Raw genomic sequence first — 18,354 nt, forward strand, 5'->3', positions numbered from 1 at the left:
ATAAATTCAAAGAATGATAGAGAAGCGCTATCCTGCTCTCGGCTCAAGCCTCAAGAGCGAGTGGACGATTGCATGTGAAGTATCACTTTTGGAACTGAAATAAGTGTGTTTAGAGTCATTTTAATGCCTGAAATTGGTTGAAATAGAAGCTTCTGAGTAGGAGAAAAAGTCTGTAAATTGGCAATTTCGGCCACATTGACGATTTAAAAAGTAGTTATTTAACATGAGGCACAATTCACATGACATTTTGAATCAATTTTTCGACAGTCCAAAAAATCAATTTTCTGTTGAAAAACGATGACCCGTGACCTGTCGAACTTTCTCCAGATGGTAAGAAATGGTAATTTTTTAACATTTAATTTTTTGACTGTAAATGACTATTGCATGTGAAGTATCACTTTTGGAACTGAAATAAGTGTGTTTAGAGTCATTTTAATGCCTGAAATTGGTTGAAATAGAAGCTTCTGAGTAGGAGAAAAAGTCTATAAAAATGGCAATTTTGGTCACATTGAGGCTTTAAACAGAAGTTATTCAACATGAGGCACAATCCAAATGGCATTTTAAATACATTTTTCTACAGTCCAAAAAATCAATTTTCTGATGAAAAACGATGACCCGTGACCTGTCCACTTTCGCTGGATGGTCAGAAATGGAATTTTTTTTATATTTAATTTTTTGACTGAAAATGACTATTGCATGTGAATTAGAACTCTTGGAACTGACATAAGTGTGTTTAGAGTCATTTTAATGCCTGAAATTGGTCGAAATAGAAGCTTCTGAGTAGGAGAAAAAGTCTATAAAAATGGCAATTTTGGTCACATTGAGGCTTTAAACAGAAGTTATTCAACATGAGGCACAATCCAAATGACATTTTAAATACATTTTTCTACAGTCCAAAAAATCAATTTTCTGATGAAAAACGATGACCCGTGACCTGTCCAACTTTCGCCAGATGGTCAGAAATGGAAATTTTTTTATATTTTATTTTTTCACTGTAAATGACTATTGCATGTGAATTATCACTTTTGGAACTAAAATAAGTGTGTTTAGAGTCATTTTAATGCCTGAAATTGGTTGAAATAGAAGCTTCTGAGTAGGAGAAAAAGTCTATAAAAATGGCAATTTTGGTCACATTGAGGCTATAAACAGAAGTTATTCAACATGAGGCAGAATCCAAATGACATTTTAAATCAATTTTTCTACAGTCCAAAAAAATCCGTTTTCTGTTGAAAAGCGATGACCCGTGACATATCGAACTTTCTCCAGATGGTCAGAAATGCTAATTTATTAATGTTTAATTTTTTGACTGTAAATGACTATTGCATGTGAATGATCACTTTTGGAACTAAAATAAGTGTGTTTAGAGTCATTTTAATGCCTGAAATTGGTTGAAATAGAAGCTTCTGAGTAGGAGAATAATTCTGTAAATTGGCAATTTTGGTCACATTGAGGATTTAAAAAGTAGTTCTTCAACATGAGGCACAATCCAAATGACATTTTAAATCAATTTTTCTACAGTCCAAAAAATCAATTTTCTGATAAAAAACGATGACCCGTGACCTGTCGAACTTCCTCCAGATGGTCGGAAATGGTAATTTTTTAATATTTAATTTTTTGACTGTAAATGACTATTGCATGTGAAGTATCACTTTTGGAACTGAAATAAGTGTGTTTAGAGTCATTTTAATGCCTGAAATTGGTTGAAATAGAAGCTTCTGAGTGGGAGAATAATTCTGTAAATTGGCAATTTTGGTCACATTGACGATTTAAAAAGTAGTTATTCAACATGAGGCACAATCCACATGACATTTTGAATCAATTTTTCTACAGTCCACAAAATCAATTTTCTGATGAAAAACGATGACCCGTGACCTGTCGAACTTTCGCAAGATGGTCAGAAATAGAAATTTTTTAATGTTTAATTTTTTGACTGTAAATGACTATTGCATGTGAATTAGAACTCTTGGAACTGAAATACGTGTGATTAGAGTCATTTTAATGCCTGAAATTGGTTGAAATAGAAGCTTCTGGGTAGGAGAAAAAGGCGATAAAAATGTCAATTTTGGTCATATTGACGCTTTAAACAGAAGTTATTCAACATGAGGCACAATGCAAATGACATTTTAAATATATTTTTCTACAGTCCAAAAAATCAATTTTCTGATGAAAAACGATGACCCGGGACCTGTTGAACTTTCGCCAGATGGTCAGAAATGGAAATTTTTTTATATTTAATTTTTTGACTGTAAATGACTATTGCATATGAATTAGAACTCTTGGAACTGAAATAAGTGTGTTTAGAGTCATTTTAATGCCTGAAATTGGTTGAAATAGAAGCTTCTGAGTAGGAGAAAAAGTCTATAAAAATGGCAATTTTGGTCACATTGAGGCTCTAAACAGAAGTTATTCAACATGAGGCACAATCCAAATGACATTGTAAATACATTTTTCTACAGTCCAAAAAATCTATTTTCTGATGAAAAACGATGACCCGTGACCTGTCGAACTTTCGCCAGATGGTCAGAAATGGAATTTTTTTTATATTTAATTTTTTCACTGTAAATGACTATTGCATGTGAATTAGAACTCTTGGAACTGAAATAAATGTGTTTAGAGTAACTTTAATGCCTGAAATTGGTTGAAATAGAAGCTTCTAAGTCGGAGATAAAGTCTATAAAAATGGCAATTTTGGTCACATTGAGGCTTTAAACAGTAGTTATTCAACATGAGGCACAATCCAAATGACATTTTAAATCAATTTTTCTACAGTGCAAAAAAATCAATTTTCTGATGAAAAACGATGACCCGTGACCTGTCGAACTTTCGCCAGATGGTCAGAAATGGACATTTTTTAATGTTTAATTTTTTTACTGTAAATGACTATTGCATATGAATTAGAACTCTTGGAACTGAAATAGGTGTGTTTAGAGTAATTTTAATGCCTGAAATTGGTCGAAATAGAAGCTTCTGAGTAGGAGAAAAAGTCTGTAAATTGGCAATTTTGGCAATTTTTCTACAGTCCAAAAAATCAATTTTCTGTTGAAAAACGATGACCCGTGACCTGTCGAACTTTCTCCAGATGGTCAGAAATGGTAATTTTTTAACATTTCATTTTTTGACTGTAAATGACTATTGCATGTGAACTATCACTTTTGGAACTGAAATAAGTGTGTTTAGAGTAATTTTAATGCCTGAAATTGGTTGAAAAGAAGCTTCTGAGTCAGAGAAACAGTCTCTAAAAATGGCAATTTTGGTCACATTGAGGATTTCAAAAGTAGTTATTAAACATGAGGCACAATCCAAATGACATTTTGAATCAATTTTTCTACAGTCCAAAAAATCAATTTTCTGATGAAAAACGATGACCCGTGACCTGTCGAACTTCCTCCAGATGGTCAGAAATGGTAATTTTTTAATGTTTAATTTTTTGACTGTAAATGACTATTGCATGTGAATTATCACTTTTGGAACTAAAATAAGTGTGTTTATAGTCATTTTAATGCCTGAAATTGGTTGAAATAGAAGCTTCTGAGTAGGAGAAAAAGTCTATAAAAATGGCAATTTTGGTCACATTGAGGCTATAAACAGAAGTTATTCAACATGAGGCAGAATCCGAATGACATTTTAAATCAATTTTTCTACAGTCCAAAAAAATCAATTTTTTGTGTTGAAAAACGATGACCCGTGACATATCGAACTTTCTCCAGATGGTCAGAAATGCTAATTTATTATTGTTTAATTTTTTGACTGTAAATGACCATTGCATGTGAATTATCACTTTTGGAACTAAAATAAGTGTCTTTAGAGTCATTTTAATGCCTGAAATTGGTTGAAATAGAAGCTTCTGAGTAGGAGAAAAAGTCTATAAAAATGGCAATTTTGGTCACATTGAGGCTATAAACAGAAGTTATTCAACATGAGGCAGAATCCGAATGACATTTTAAATCAATTTTTCTACAGTCCAAAAAAATCAATTTTCTGTTGAAAAACGATGACCCGTGACATATCGAACTTTCTCCAGATGGTCAGAAATGCTAATTTATTATTGTTTAATTTTTTGACTGTAAATGACTATTGCATGTGAATTATCACTTTTGGAACTAAAATAAGTGTCTTTAGAGTCATTTTAATGCCTGAAATTGGTTGAAATAGAAGCTTCTGAGTAGGAGAAAAAGTCTGTAAATTGGTAATTTTGGTCACATTGAGGATTTAAAAAGTAGTTATTCAACATGAGGCACAATCCAAATGTCATTTTGAATCAATTTTTCTACAGTCCAAAAAATCAATTTTCTGATGAAAAATGATGATCCGTGACCTGTCGAACTTTCTCCAGATGGTCAGAAATTGTAATTTTTTAATGTTTAATTTTTTGACTGTAAATGACTATTGCATGTGAATTAGAACTCTTGGAACTGAAACAATTGTGTTTAGAGTCATTATAATGCCTGAAATTGGTGGAAATAGAAGCTTCTGTGTAGGAGAAAAAGTCTATAAAAATGTTAATTTTGGTCACATTGAGGCTTTAAACAGTAGTTATTCAACATGAGGCACGATCTAAATGACATTTTAAATCAATTTTTCTACAGTCCAAAACATCAATTTTCTGATGAAAAGCGATGACCCGTGACCTGTCGAACTTCCTCCAGATGGTCAGAAATGGTAATTTTGTAATATTACATTTTTTACCTGTAAATGACTATTGCATGTGAAGTATCACTTTTGGAACTGAAATAAGTGTGTTTAGAGTCATTTTAATGCCTGAAATTGGTTGAAATAGAAGCTTCTGAGTAGGAGAAAAAGTCTGTAAATTGGCAATTTTGGCCACATTGACGATTTAAAAAGTAGTTATTTAACATGAGGCACAATCCACATGACATTTTGAATCAGTTTTTCGGCAGTCCAAAAAATCAATTTTCTCATAAAAAACGATGACCCGTGACCTGTCGAACTTCCTCCAGATGGTCGGAAATGGTAATTTTTTAATATTTAATTTTTTGACTGTAAATGACTATTGCATGTGAAGTATCACTTTTGGAACTGAAATAAGTGTGTTTAGAGTCATTTTAATGCCTGCAATTGGTTGAAATAGAAGCTTCTGAGTAGGAGAAAAAGTCTATAAAAATGGCAATTTTGGTCACATTGAGGCTTTAAACAGTAGTTATTCAACATGAGGCACAATCCAAATGACATTTTAAATCAATTTTTCTACAGTCCAAAAAATCAATTTTCTGATAAAAAACGATGACCCGTGACCTGTCGAACTTCCTCCACATGGACAGAAATGGTAATTTTTTAATATTTAATTTTTTGACTGTAAATGACTATTGCATGTGAAGTATCACTTTTGGAACTGAAATAAGTGTGTTTAGAGTCATTTTAATGCCTGAAATTGGTTAAAATAAAAGCTTCTGAGGAGGAGAAAAAGTCTATAAAAATGGCAATTTTGGTCACATTGAGGCTTAAAACAATAGTTATTCAACATGAGGCACAATCCAAATGACATTTTAAATCTTTTTTTCTACAGTCCAAAAAATCAATTTTCTGATGAAAAACGATGACCCGTGACCTGTCGAACTTCCTCCAGATGGTCAGAAATGGTAATTTTTTAATATAACATTTTTTTTTATCTATAAATGACTATTGCATGTGAAGTATTACTTTTGGAACTGAAATAAGTGTGTTTAGAGTCATTTTAATGCCTGAAATTGGTTGAAATAGAAGCTTCTGAGTGGGAGAATAATTCTGTAAATTGGCAATTTTGGTCACATTGACGATTTAAAAAGTAGTTATTCAACATGAGGCACAATCCACATGACATTTTGAATCAATTTTTCTACAGTCCAAAAAATCAATTTTCTGATGAAAAACGATGACCCGTGACCTGTCGAACTTTCGCAAGATGGTCAGAAATAGAACTTTTTTAATGTTGAATTTTTTGACTGTAAATGACTACTGCATGTGAATTAGAACTCTTGGAACTGAAATAGGTGTGATTAGAGTCATTTTAATGCCTGAAATTGGTTGAAATAGAAGCTTCAGAGTAGGAGAAAAAGTCTATAAAAATGGCAATTTTGGTCACATTGAGGCTTTAAACAGAAGTTATTCAACATGAGGCACAATCCAAATGACATTTTAAATACATTTTTATACAGTCCAAAAAATCAATTTTCTGATGAAAAACGATGACCCGTGACCTGTCGAACTTTTGCCAGATGGTCAGAAATGGAATTTTTTTTATATTTAATTTTTTGACTTTATATGACTATTGCATGTGAATTAGAACTCTTGGAACTGAAATACGTGTGTTTAGAGTCATTTTAATGCCTGAAATTGGTTGAAATAGAAGCTTCTGAGTAGGAGAAAACATGTATAAAAATGGCAATTTTGGTCACATTGAAGCTTTAAACAGTAGTTATTCAACAAGAGGCACAATCCAAATGACATTTTACATCAATTTTTCTAGAGTCCAAAAAATCAATTTTCTGATAAAAAACGATGATCCGTGACCTGTCGAACTTCCTCCACATTGTCAGAAATGGTAATTTTTTAATATTTAATTTTTTGACTGTAAATGACTATTGCATGTGAAGTATCACTTTTGGAAGTGAAATAAGTGTGTTTAGAGTCATTTTAATGCCTGAAATTGGTTAAAATAAAAGCTTCTGAGGAGGAGAAAAAGTCTATAAAAATTGCAATGTTGGTCACATTGAGGCTTTAAACAGTAGTTATTCAACATGAGGCACAATCCAAATGACATTTTAAATCTTTTTTTCTACAGTCCAAAAAATCAATTTTCTGATGAAAAAAGATGACCCGTGACATGTCGAACTTCCTCCAGATGGTCAGAAATGGTAATTTTTTAATATTACATTTTTTACCTATAAATGACTATTGCATGTGAAGTATTACTTTTGGAACTGAAATAAGTGAGTTTAGAGTCATTTTAATGCCTGAAATTGGTTGAAATAGAAGCTTCTGAGTGGGAGAACAATTCTGTAAATTGGTAATTTTGGTCATATTGACGATTTAAAAAGTAGTTATTCAACATGAGGCACAATCCACATGACATTTTGAATCAATTTTTCTACAGTCCAAAAAATCAATTTTCTGATGAAAAACGATGACCCGTGACCTGTCGAACTTTCGCCAGATGGTCAGAAATGGAATTTTTTTTATATTTAATTTTTTGACTTTATATGACTATTGCATGTGAATTAGAACTCTTGGAACTGAAATACGTGTGTTTAGAGTCATTTTAATGCCTGAAATTGGTTGAAATAGAAGCTTCTGAGTAGGAGAAAACATGTATACAAATGGCAATTTTGGTCACATTGAGGCTTTAAACAGTAGTTATTCAACAAGAGGCACAATCCAAATGACATTTTACATCAATTTTTCTAGAGTCCAAAAAATCAATTTTCTGATAAAAAACGATGACCCGTGACCTGTCGAACTTCCTCCACATGGTCAGAAATGGTAATTTTTTAATATTTAATTTTTTGACTGTAAATGACTATGGCATGTGAAGTATCACTTTTGGAACTGAAATAAGTGTGTTTAGAGTCATTTTAATGCCTGAAATTGGTTGAAATAGAAGCTTCTGAGTGGGAGAATAATTCTGTAAATTGGCAATTTTGGTCACATTGACGATTTAAAAAGTAGTTATTCAACATGAGGCACAATCCACATGACATTTTGAATCAATTTTTCTACAGTCCAAAAAATCAATTTTCTGATGAAAAACGATGACCCGTGACCTGTCGAACTTTCGCAAGATGGTCAGAAATAGAAATTTTTTAATGTTTAATTTTTTGACTGTAAATGACTATTGCATGTGAATTAGAACTCTTGGAACTGAAATACGTGTGATTAGAGTCATTTTAATGCCTGAAATTGGTTGAAATAGAAGCTTCTGAGTAGGAGAAAAAGGCGATAAAAATGTCAATTTTGGTCATATTGACGCTTTAAGCAGAAGTTATTCAACATGAGGCACAATGCAAATGACATTTTAAATATATTTTTCTACAGTCCAAAAAATCAATTTTCTGATGAAAAACGATGACCCGGGACCTGTTGAACTTTCGCCAGATGGTCAGAAATGGAAATTTTTTTATATTTAATTTTTTGACTGTAAATGACTATTGCATATGAATTAGAACTCTTGGAACTGAAATAAGTGTGTTTAGAGTCATTTTAATGCCTGAAATTGGTTGAAATAGAAGCTTCTGAGTAGGAGAAAAAGTCTATAAAAATGGCAATTTTGGTCACATTGAGGCTTTAAACAGAAGTTATTCAACATGAGGCACAATCCAAATGACATTGTAATTACATTTTTCTACAGTCCAAAAAATCTATTTTCTGATGAAAAACGATGACCCGTGACCTGTCGAACTTTCGCCAGATGGTCAGAAATGGAATTTTTTTTATATTTAATTTTTTAACTGTAAATGACTATTGCATGTGAATTAGAACTCTTGGAACTGAAATAAATGTGTTTAGAGTAACTTTAATGCCTGAAATTGGTTGAAATAGAAGCTTCTAAGTCGGAGATAAAGTCTATAAAAATGGCAATTTTGGTCACATTGAGGCTTTAAACAGTAGTTATTCAACATGAGGCACAATCCAAATGACATTTTAAATCAATTTTTCTACAGTGCAAAAAAATCAATTTTCTGATGAAAAACGATGACCCGTGACCTGTCGAACTTTCGCCAGATGGTCAGAAATGGACATTTTTTAATGTTTAATTTTTTGACTATAAATGACTATTGCATATGAATTAGAACTCTTGGAACTGAAATAGGTGTGTTTAGAGTAATTGTAATGCCTGAAATTGGTCGAAATAGAAGCTTCTGAGTAGGAGAAAAAGTCTGTAAATTGGCAATTTTGGCAATTTTTCTACAGTCCAAAAAATCAATATTCTGTTGAAAAACGATGACCCGTGACCTGTCGAACTTTCTCCAGATGGTCAGAAATGGTAATTTTTTAACATTTCATTTTTTGACTGTAAATGACTATTGCATGTGAACTATCACTTTTGGAACTGAAATACGTGTGTTTAGAGTAATTTTAATGCCTGAAATTGGTTGAAAAGAAGCTTCTGAGTCAGAGAAACAGTCTCTAAAAATGGCAATTTTGGTCACATTGAGGATTTCAAAAGTAGTTATTAAACATGAGGCACAATCCAAATGACATTTTGAATCAATTTTTCTACAGTCCAAAAAATCAATTTTCTGATGAAAAACGATGACCCGTGACCTGTCGAACTTCCTCCAGATGGTCAGAAATGGTAATTTTTTTATGTTTAATTTTTTGACTGTAAATGACTATTGCATGTGAATTATCACTTTTGGAACTAAAATAAGTGTGTTTATAGTCATTTTAATGCCTGAAATTGGTTGAAATAGAAGCTTCTGAGTAGGAGAAAAAGTCTATAAAAATGGCAATTTTGGTCACATTGAGGCTATAAACAGAAGTTATTCAACATGAGGCAGAATCCGAATGACATTTTAAATCAATTTTTCTACAGTCCAAAAAAATCAATTTTCTGTTGAAAAACGATGACCCGTGACATATCGAACTTTCTCCAGATGGTCAGAAATGCTAATTTATTATTGTTTAATTTTTTGACTGTAAATGACCATTGCATGTGAATTATCACTTTTGGAACTAAAATAAGTGTCTTTAGAGTCATTTTAATGCCTGAAATTGGTTGAAATAGAAGCTTCTGAGTAGGAGAAAAAGTCTGTAAATTGGCAATGTTGGTCACATTGAGGATTTAAAAAGTAGTTATTCAACATGAGGCACAATCCAAATGTCATTTTGAATCAGTTTTTCTACAGTCCAAAAAATCTATTTTCTGATGAAAAATGATGATCCGTGACCTGTCGAACTTTCTCCAGATGGTCAGAAATTGTAATTTTTTAATGTTTAATTTTTTGACTGTAAATGACTATTGCATGTGAATTAGAACTCTTGGAACTGAAACAATTGTGTTTAGAGTCATTATAATGCCTGAAATTGGTCGAAATAGAAGCTTCTTTGTAGGAGAAAAAGTCTATAAAAATGATAATTTTGGTCACATTGAGGCTTTAAACAGTAGTTATTCAACATGAGGCACGATCCAAATGACATTTTAAATCAATTTTTCTACAGTCCAAAACATCAATTTTCTGATGAAAAGCAATGACCCGTGACCTGTCGAACTTCCTCCAGATGGTCAGAAATGGTAATTTTGTAATATTACATTTTTTACCTGTAAATGACTATTATTATTATTATTATTATTATTATTATTATTATTATATATATTTATAGAGCGCGACAGCTACTTCCAACGGAAGTGTCCCGGCGCTAGCGTCCTACAGGTGCAAGGGATAGAGCAGGGAGAGGCTAGCAACGATCTCTATGCCATTCTGAACAACCAGGTCTTGAGTGCCTTTCTGAATGGCAGTTCCCTGTCCAGCTGTCTGATATCATTAGGTAGGGTGTTCCATAACATTGTAGTTTTCACTGTGAAGGCACGCCCACCTGTCCTAGCCTTTCTAAACCTTGGAATGATTAAAAGATTTTGGTTGCAGGATCTGAGAGTTCTTGCGGGAAGATTTTTCTGAAATCTCTGTCTCAGATAGTAGGGTCCAACCCCTCTCGTTGCTTTGTGAGCCAAAACAAGGGCCTTAAACTGCACTCTTTTCCTTACCGGCAACCAGTGCAGGCTTTGCAGATGAGGCGAGATATGATACCGTAACGGCACATTCCTCAACAGCCTGGCTGCGGCGTTTTGAATACGCTGCAGTCTACCCATCAAGTAATCCGGAAGGCCAATATACAAACTGTTGGCGTAGTCGAGTTGGGAAGTGATAAGGGCATGCACCACTGCCTTCCTACAGTTCATAGGAAGGAAGCGTAGGAATCTTCTCAGTGTCTTCAATCTCCAAAAGCATTGAGAGGAGATATGCATGACTTGAGCCTTGCCAGACAGTTGCGAGTCAAACCTGACCCCTAGATTCCTAGCCGCAGTTACCGGTGTTGGGGGTGGATTCAGTTCTTCAGGCCACCACAGCTCCGCCCGGGGAGGAGAGGATTGGTTGAAGAATAGTACCTCCGTCTTATCAGCATTTAGCTTAAGACAATTTTCAGTCATCCAGGAGGAGATGTTAGATAGGCATTGCTTAAAGTTGATAAAGGCAGTATCACTATTTTCCTTAAAGGAGAAGATCAGCTGCGTGTCGTCTGCGTACGAGACAACTCGCACCCCCCATTTCTCAATAATGGCAGCAAGGGGTGCGAGATAGACATTGAAGAGCGTCGGACTCAATGCCGAGCCCTGTGGCACCCCCTGCGCCAAAGATCTAGGACTGGAAACATGAGGGTGTATAGCAACCTGTTGTGACCTCCCCTCCAAGAAAGACTTAAACCAATTCAACTCGGTCCCCGTCACTCCAATTCGGTGTAATCTATGTAGGAGAATCTCATGGGAAACCGTGTCGAACGCTGCAGATAGGTCCAACAAAACCAGCATTGCACAACAGCCTTGATCCAAGGTTTCACGGATCGACTCGGTGACTTCCAGTAGGGCAGTTTCCGTGCTATGACCCGCCCTAAATCCTGATTGTGAATCATGAAGGTGATTATTAGATTCGAGGAAGTCCGAGAGTTGTCTCTGGACTTCTTTTTCAAGGATTTTAGCAGGGGCTGGCAATAGTGATATGGGCCTGAAATGTTTAAGTTCCGAAGGGTCAGCACCTTCTTTCTTAAGAATTGGTCGGACCAGTGCCTTTTTCCATTCCGATGGGACGATACCCGTCTCCAAGGAAGAATTCCACAGTGAATTCAAGGAATCGTTAAGAAGAGGAGCTAGGAGTTTAAACACTCTGGCCGGGCAGGGGTCCAGAGGGGAGCCAGACTTAATTTCCTGAAGTTCCTTCAAAGAGGCTGCCTTCTCAAATCTGCAAAAAGATGACCAATTGGCTGCCGTACTGGTCAGAGGTAGATCGCGAATACCGGTTGAAGGAAAGGTGGAATAGATCGTCAAAATTTTGTCCTGAAAAAAAGTGGCCAGCTGCTCACAAAGGTCCAGGGAAGGTGTGATAGAACTCTTAATGGCTGTAGGTTTCAGAAAGCCCTCCACTATCCTGAAAATCTCTCTGGAAGGATTGTCTGTGTTCATATTTTGTTTAGCCATGTAATCTCTCATAACCTTACGTTTTAGAGTATGGAATTTTTTTAGGGCTATCTTATAAACTTCTTTAGCCGTGGAGTCATAATGTTTTCTCCAACTCCGCTCAAGTCTCTTACAATGACTCTTTTCGCAACGAAGCTCTGTATTGAACCAGGGTGCAGATGGTTTATTCCTCACCACCTTACAAGGTTTAATCGGGGTCAGTATGTCTAAGGCTTCCTTGACCCATGTACTGACCAGGGAAGTGTCCAGATCCGGGATCCCCGACAAAGTTGGGGAGGTCTTATCGAGTTCTTCTCTCATGGATTGCAGCGTAACTTTCTTCCAGTTCCTCCTGTTTTCTATCATAGGTTTGCTAAGATTGTTAGCACACTTATAACTCAGCCTGAACAGGACCACCATGTGGTCAGACCATGTAACCGGAAGCAACTCTTCAACTGTAAGAAGGGGATCATTGGTGAAGAGAAGGTCTAAGGTATGACCGGCTGCGTGAGTAGGAGAGGATATTTTTTGCGCTAAGTTAAGACTACTTAGGGATTCTTCTAGTTGGTTGGCTAGAGGGCAGCTAACATTGTCCATATGGACATTAAAATCACCAAGAACGGTGAAATTAGAATAGCGCAAAGATAGGTTGGCAATGCAGTCAAATAACTTTTGCCAATAAATGGCCAATGTGTTAGGGGGTCTGTAAACCAATAATCCCGCCATTGAGGAATTGTTGGAGAATTTGATGTGAAAGGCCATGGCTTCGATAGGTCCCAGGCCTTCAGTTACCATGTAGTTTATATCCCATTCTTCCCTTAGGATTATAGCGAGCCCTCCTCCCAACCTATTGTCTCTCCTATTTACATTACACAGCCTATAGCCCACAGGGACCGCTAAGCTAATATCAGGGTTGGAGCATTCTCTTAGCCACGTTTCTGTCACAAACAGTATGTCCCAATCATGGGTCTTCAATAATAACCAGACGTCTGCAGCATGTTTGGGGAGAGATCTGCAGTTGATCAGACCGGCCCTAATCTGCTGATCGTCCTTCCGACTGTGAGGAAAGACAGCACGAGATGGCCCCATATCCCTCTCACGAGTCCTGGCCTCCTTCCTGACACCTCTATCAAACTTAAAATTGCAAGACTGACAATGAAACTCTACCTGTCCTCTGCCTGCAAATGATATGGTGTCTGGAGCGCAGCGCATAGGCGCGGAACATTGAGGCATTGACAAGGCGAGCAGCTGGTTACGAGTCCAGGGCCTCATCGGTTGGGAGGGCTGTCGAGCAGCATGACTGGCACTGAGCACGGGTCGAGCGCGGACGGGCGCAGACGGGCTTGCCTTAGGCACGCCTTCGGCGCGCCCGCTGCGCGCGTCCGCTGCGCGACCGCTTCAGTGCCATAGAAATAGTCTTTTAGCCCCGATAGACCGCCCACCTGACCTCCCACCAAAAATGGCCGCCGTGACCCCGAGCGCCCGATCCACAGGAAAGCGCCTGCTCGGGACTGGGATGGCTGTGAGGCAGGTTAGTAGGAGACCAAAATGTATATAACTGACCCAATGATTAAAAAATGGCAATCTTAAAATACTTGTGTGCAAAAACAGCAGGAGTGCAAAATACGCGTGTGAAACGGTAAAACAGTTAAAAAGCACTGATATACAGCCAATCACCACATAGCATACAGTTCAATAGTTCAATAAATTCAAAGAATGATAGAGAAGCGCTATCCTGCTCTCGGCTCAAGCCTCAAGAGCGAGTGGACGCTGCGCGACCGCTTCAGTGCCATAGAAATAGTCTTTTAGCCCCGATAGACCGCCCACCTGACCCCCCACCAAAAATGGCCACCGTGACCCCGAGCGCCCGATCCACAGGAAAGCGCCTGCTCGGGACTGGGATGGCTGTGAGGCAGGTTAGTAGGAGACCAAAATGTATATAACTGACCCAATGATTAAAAAATGGCAATCTTCAAATACTTGTGTGCAAAAACAGCAGGAGTGCAAAATACGCGTGTGAAACGGTAAAACAGTTAAAAAGCACTGATATACAGCCAATCACCACATAGCATACAGTTCAATAGTTCAATAAATTCAAAGAATGATAGAGAAGCGCTATCCTGCTCTCGGCTCAAGCCTCAAGAGCGAGTGGACGCTGCGCGACCGCTTCAGTGCCATAGAAATAGTCTTTTAGCCCCGATAGACCGCCCACCTGACCCCCCACCAAAAATGGCCACCGTGACCCCGAGCGCCCGATCCACAGGAAAGCGCCTGCTCGGGACTGGGATGGCTGTGAGGCAGGTTAGTAGGAGACCAAAATGTATATAACTGACCCAATGATTAAAAAATGGCAATCTTAAAATACTTGTGTGCAAAAACAGCAGGAGTGCAAAATACGCGTGTGAAACGGTAAAACAGTTAAAAAGCACTGATATACAGCCAATCACCACATAGCATACAGTTCAGTAGTTCAATAAATTCAAAGAATGATAGAGAAGCGCTATCCTGCTCTTGGCTCAAGCCTCAAGAGCGAGTGGACGATTGCATGTGAAGTATCACTTTTGGAACTGAAATAAGTGTGTTTAGAGTCATTTTAATGCCTGAAATTGGTTGAAATAGAAGCTTCTGAGTAGGAGAAAAAGTCTGTAAATTGGCAATTTCGGCCACATTGACGATTTAAAAAGTAGTTATTTAACATGAGGCACAATTCACATGACATTTTGAATCAATTTTTCGACAGTCCAAAAAATCAATTTTCTGTTCAAAAACGATGACCCGTGACCTGTCGAACTTTCTCCAGATGGTAAGAAATGGTAATTTTTTAACATTAAATTTTTTGACTGTAAATGACTATTGCATGTGAAGTATCACTTTTGGAACTGAAATAAGTGTGTTTAGAGTCATTTTAATGCCTGAAATTGGTTGAAATAGAAGCTTCTGAGTAGGAGAAAAAGTCTATAAAAATGGCAATTTTGGTCACATTGAGGCTTTAAACAGAAGTTATTCAACATGAGGCACAATCCAAATGGCATTTTAAATACATTTTTCTACAGTCCAAAAAATCAATTTTCTGATGAAAAACGATGACCCGTGACCTGTCCACTTTCGCTGGATGGTCAGAAATGGAATTTTTTTTATATTTAATTTTTTGACTGAAAATGACTATTGCATGTGAATTAGAACTCTTGGAACTGACATAAGTGTGTTTAGAGTCATTTTAATGCCTGAAATTGGTCGAAATAGAAGCTTCTGAGTAGGAGAAAAAGTCTATAAAAATGGCAATTTTGGTCACATTGAGGCTTTAAACAGAAGTTATTCAACATGAGGCACAATCCAAATGACATTTTAAATACATTTTTCTACAGTCCAAAAAATCAATTTTCTGATGAAAAACGATGACCCGTGACCTGTTCAACTTTCGCCAGATGGTCAGAAATGGAATTTTTTTTATATTTTATTTTTTCACTGTAAATGACTATTGCATGTGAATTAGAACTCTTGGAACTTAAATAAATGTGTTTAGAGTCATTTTAATGCCTGAAATTGGTCAAAATAGAAGCTTCTGAGTAGGAGAAAAAGTCTGTAAATTGGCAATTTTGGTCACATTGAGGATTTAAAAAGTAGTTATTAAACATGAGGCACAATCCAAATGACATTTTGAATAAATTTTTCTACAGTCCAAAAAATCAATTTTCTGATGAAAAACGATGACCCGTGACCTGTCGAACTTCCTCCAGATGGTCAGAAATGGTAATTTTTTAATGTTTAATTTTTTGACTGTAAATGACTATTGCATGTGAATTATCACTTTTGGAACTAAAATAAGTGTGTTTAGAGTCATTTTAATGCCTGAAATTGGTTGAAATAGAAGCTTCTGAGTAGGAGAAAAAGTCTATAAAAATGGCAATTTTGGTCACATTGAGGCTATAAACAGAAGTTATTCAACATGAGGCAGAATCCAAATGACATTTTAAATCAATTTTTCTACAGTCCAAAAAAATCCGTTTTCTGTTGAAAAGCGATGACCCGTGACATATCGAACTTTCTCCAGATGGTCAGAAATGCTAATTTATTAATGTTTAATTTTTTGACTGTAAATGACTATTGCATGTGAATGATCACTTTTGGAACTAAAATAAGTGTGTTTAGAGTCATTTTAATGCCTGAAATTGGTTGAAATAGAAGCTTCTGAGTAGAAGAATAATTCTGTAAATTGGCAATTTTGGTCACATTGAGGATTTAAAAAGTAGTTCTTCAACATGAGGCACAATCCAAATGACATTTTAAATCAATTTTTCTACAGTCCAAAAAATCAATTTTCTGATAAAAAACGATGACCCGTGACCTGTCGAACTTCCTCCAGATGGTCGGAAATGGTAATTTTTTAATATTTAATTTTTTGACTGTAAATGACTATTGCATGTGAAGTATCACTTTTGGAACTGAAATAAGTGTGTTTAGAGTCATTTTAATGCCTGAAATTGGTTGAAATAGAAGCTTCTGAGTAGGCGAAAAAGTCTATAAAAATGGCAATTTTGGTCACAGTGAGGCTTTAAACAGTAGTTATTCAACATGAGGCACAATCCAAATGACATTTTAAATCAATTTTTCTACAGTCCAAAAAATCAATTTTCTGATAAAAAACGATGACCCGTGACCTGTCGAACTTCCTCCACATGGTCAGAAATGGTAATTTTTTAATATTTAATTTTTTGACTGTAAATGACTATTGCATGTGAAGTATCACTTTTGGAACTGAAATAAGTGTGTTTAGAGTCATTTTAATGCCTGAAATTGGTTAAAATAAAAGCTTCTGAGGAGGAGAAAAAGTCTATAAAAATGGCAATTTTGGTTACATTGAGGCTTAAAACAGTAGGTATTCAACATGAGGCACAATCCAAATGACATTTTAAATCTTTTTTTCTACAGTCCAAAAAATCAATTTTCTGATGAAAAACGATGACCCGTGACCTGTCGAACTTCCTCCAGATGGTCAGAAATGGTAATTTTTTAATATTAAATTTTTTTATCTCTAAATGACTATTGCATGTGAAGTATTACTTTTGGAACTGAAATAAGTGTGTTTAGATTCATTGTAATGCCTGAAATTGGTTGAAATAGAAGCTTCTGAGTGGGAGAATAATTCTGTAAATTGGCAATTTTGGTCACATTGACGATTTAAAAAGTAGTTATTCAACATGAGGCACAATCCACATGACATTTTGAATCAATTTTTCTACAGTCCAAAAAATCAATTTTCTGATGAAAAACGATGACCCGTGACCTGTCGAACTTTCGCAAGATGGTCAGAAAAAGAAATTTTTTAATGTTTAATTTTTTGACTGTAAATGACTACTGCATGTGAATTAGAACTCTTGGAACTGAAATAGGTGTGATTAGAGTCATTTTAATGCCTGAAATTGGTTCAAATAGAAGCTTCTGAGTAGGAGAAAAAGTCTATAAAAATGGCAATTTGGTCACATTGAGGCTTTAAACAGAAGTTATTCAACATGAGGCACAATCCAAATGACATTTTAAATACATTTTTCTACAGTCCAAAAAATCAATTTTCTGATAAAAAACGATGACCCGTGACCTGTCGAACTTCCTCCACATGGTCAGAAATGGTAATTTTTTAATATTTAATTTTTTGACTGTAAATGACTATTGCATGTGAAGTATCACTTTTGGAACTGAAATAAGTGTGTTTAGAGTCATTTTAATGCCTGAAATTGGTTAAAATAAAAGCTTCTGAGGAGGAGAAAAAGTCTATAAAAATTGCAATTTTGGTCACATTGAGGCTTTAAACAGTAGTTATTCAACATGAGGCACAATCCAAATGACATTTTAAATCTTTTTTTCTACAGTCCAAAAAATCAATTTTCTGATGAAAAACGATGACCCGTGACATGTCGAACTTCCTCCAGATGGTCAGAAATGGTAATTTTTTAATATTACATTTTTTACCTATAAATGACTATTGCATGTGAAGTATTACTTTTGGAACTGAAATAAGTGTGTTTAGAGTCATTTTAATGCCTGAAATTGGTTGAAATAGAAGCTTCTGAGTGGGAGAATAATTCTGTAAATTGGCAATTTTGGTCACATTGACGATTTAAAAAGTAGTTATTCAACATGAGGCACAATCCACATGACATTTTGAATCAATTTTTCTACAGTCCAAAAAATCA

Source organism: Triturus cristatus, chromosome 2_2 (genome assembly GCF_964204655.1).
Source record: "Triturus cristatus chromosome 2_2, aTriCri1.1, whole genome shotgun sequence".
Lineage (NCBI taxonomy): Eukaryota > Metazoa > Chordata > Amphibia > Caudata > Salamandridae > Triturus > Triturus cristatus.